Source organism: Schistocerca americana, chromosome 8 (genome assembly GCF_021461395.2).
Source record: "Schistocerca americana isolate TAMUIC-IGC-003095 chromosome 8, iqSchAmer2.1, whole genome shotgun sequence".
Taxonomy (NCBI): Eukaryota; Metazoa; Arthropoda; class Insecta; order Orthoptera; family Acrididae; genus Schistocerca; species Schistocerca americana.
This window is the reverse complement of record NC_060126.1, coordinates 89,308,322-89,311,484: the sequence shown is the minus strand read 5'-3', so window position 1 is coordinate 89,311,484 and position 3,163 is coordinate 89,308,322. Positions and strand designations below refer to the sequence as shown.

The window sequence follows — 3,163 nt, the reverse complement described above, 5'->3', positions numbered from 1 at the left end:
TTGACATGTCATGTAACCCACAATTCGTGAAAGACTCTTCAAATATATATGTCTCGATCACGAACAAAACTGTGCGCTACGCAGCAAGTTTTTGTAATATCTTTAGCAAATTCTGGAGGTACATTCAAAGCCTGATCAAAAATTGTGCACTCTTTAGCAAGAATGCCAAAAGTACATTCAACATATGTTCTAACCCTACAGAAACGATCTTAAAACTCTCTGAAAAGAAATTGTGTCCGAGTTAACGCAGTAAGAAAGATGACGTACCAAAGCATTAATCACCAACCTTTGCAAGAGGAAAGTAATCATAGCCTTCGTACAACTGGCCGCTCTGAGGAAATTTAATCTCATTGTCACTCAAATTCTTATGAAGCAACGAATTCTTGATGGCAGATCAACCTGCTGATGTTCTGCTTGCTCCAGCGTCACTGAATCTGAGTCTGGTGGAATCACAGCCAGGAAACAAAGACTGCACTTTGTTGGCAGAACGCTTAGAATATTGGCAGAACACTTGGAATATTGCTGCGCAGTGTGGGATCCTTACAAGATAGGATTGACGGAGGATATCGAAAAAGTGCAAAGATGGGCAGCCCGTTTCGTGTTACCGCGCAATAGGGGTGAGAGTGTCGCTGATATGATACATGCCATTCGGGAGTAGTAGCGAAGTAGTACGAAAATGGTTCGATGAACCCTCTGCCAGACAAGTGTGAATTGCAGAGTAACCATGTAGATGTAGATGTGTGTAACTATTTTAGCTGTGGTTGCCCCAGTTTTAAAATTATCTTTAGCCATAGCTGTCTTTTTAGTGTCATATTATTATAATTCCGTCACCAGCGTGATTTTTAGTCGATAATGTCTTGTTGTTTAGTGATCTGAATGTACTAAAATTAGTTAAAATGAGTATGGTAGCAGTTGAGAAAATTCGCTTTGTAGGTTCCGTGCGACGTACGAGGTGGTGCGCTTCGAGGGTAACGTCTTCCGGCTGGGAGTGGTGGCGCACTCCTGTAACCCAAGCGACTGGGGGGCCGTTGTGTGGGAGAAAACTGTGCCTGCGTACACAGTTACGATCGTTCTGTGAGCTCAAGGACGACCGCGGTGCCGTCCGTGAGCATTTGGTGGGGGTGCGAGCGGATTTCTCGTGCCTGCCAGCCGCCTGATGCACGGGGCGCTGCTCGCCTTGCGACGCCGTACGAAACGCAGGCGAGGCCGATCGAGACAGTAAGACGCGACGTGCTATGAGAGCGAACTGCGCAGCCAAGTCTCAGCCAGGGAGCCGAGGCCCGGAGTAGTCGCTAGCGAGGCGGCGGTCGTTCGCAGTCCAGGAGGTTAAAGGCGCGGGAGTAGGCGCCGTTCCACCACACAACAACTTTTTCTCTCGCATTTCCTTGCTTGCTACTAGTACTGCGCTGTACATTTTTACTGCCCACAACAAACCATGCACTGTGCAACGGAGTGTCCTCCCATTTAAAGCTTCCTGGCACGTCGGAACTGGCGTACTGGGATTCGAAACCGGAACTTTTGCCTTTGTTCTGCCGACTGAGCTGTACAGTGTCGACTTAACGCCTAGCGGCGGGACAACCGGATGGTTTCTAATAACCGGCTGGTCAATCGGATCTTTCAGTCGAAAGTAACCAGTCTCAGCGGCCACGTCGGCATTACGGATGTTCGTCACCACTCTCCAGGTTTAATTGGTTTCACATAACGGGAGGTAATCGACTGACACAAGTCTCTGGCCGTAACATCAAGTTTATTCTTTTTTTTCACGCCGTTTCCAAGCAGGAGTGTTCCCACTTAAATAGTTGTTCAGACTCCTCAGTTAACATTTGGGTCATGAGTGCAGGTGCCATCTTTTTTAGAAACAAGTAATGTAGTTTATTACAAGAAGAGGTAAATAGAAGTATATTTCTGTAAATGATATATTTTCAAAATTTGTGTGTTTAATTACTCGGCCGGCCGCGGTTGCCGAGTGGTTCTAGGCGCGAAGTCCGGAACCGCGCGACTGCTACGGTCGCACGTTCGAATCATGCCTTGGGCATGGATGTGTGTGATGTCCTTAGGTTAGTTAGGTTTAAGTAGTTCTAAGTTCTAGGGGACTGATGACCTCAGATGCTAAGTCCTATAGTGCTCAGAGCCGTTTGAGACGTAATTACTCGAATAGGAATTTTTTGTCCTTTCGGAATAAATATCAGTTTTGGGTAGTTAATGCTACATTGTAACAATTTATTGAAGCTCTGTCCCTCTCTTCCTGCCGTTTTGAATCCATCACCGATAATTCTCTTTCGGTTAATGTTACGGCGATTGACCAGGAAGTACATAGGATACAGTGTCTTTTAATTATTCGATGACTTAATCAATCGTTTTTAAAGGATATTTTGCCACTTCCTGTAAATACTTTTTGGTGAAAAATATTAGTAATCATTTGTTAATATTCTTTGGGTGGTGAACAAGCCCAGGATTCGACTTAGACCTGTTGAAAACGACTTTCAGAGAGGCCGACAGAAAGCCTGCGGACTTAACACAAATAATGAATAGCTGAGTCAGTATACAAAATTACGCCAACGACCTTGCCGCAGTGATAACACCGGTTCCCGTTAGATCACCGAAGTTAAGCGCTGTCGGGCTGGGGTAGTACTTGGATGGGTGACCATCCGGTCTGCCGAGCTCTGTCGGCAAAGCGGGGTGCACTCAGCCCTTGTGAGGCAAACTTAGGAGCTACTTGATTGAGACGTAGCGGCTCCGGTCTCGGAAACTGACATACGCCCGGGAGAGTGGTGGGCTGACCACATGCCCCTCCTTATCCCCATCCAGTGACGCCTATGGGCTGAGGATGACACGGCAGCAAAGAATTTAACAGCTTTTACATAGTTGAAATAATTTAAAAAGAATGAGTAATAAATGTAGATGACGTTGGTTGCACTGCTGAAAAAAATTTGCTGGCAAAAAAAGATTGGTTCCATTTCTGTTTACTGTCAACCTAACTTGACTTTTCTGTTTCCTGTACATGTGCTCAGTACAGTGTCTAACAGTGGTTGTAAAAACTCTGCTGACAGTTTTTGTTATATTTGTGGTGAATAAGTGATTAAAAACACCAAAAAACATTATAGACTTTGTGAGAAAGGTTTATCTATCATACTTTGGATCTAAACTTGGTGATCAAGATAAA

At 45.1% G+C, this 3,163-nt stretch overlaps 1 pseudogene; it reads left to right on the top strand.

Annotated features, from left to right (window-relative positions):
- The first annotated feature begins 2,554 nt into the window (after positions 1–2,554).
- On the top strand, positions 2,555–2,672 carry LOC124546178 (annotated as a pseudogene).
- Positions 2,673–3,163: the final 491 nt, after the last annotated feature.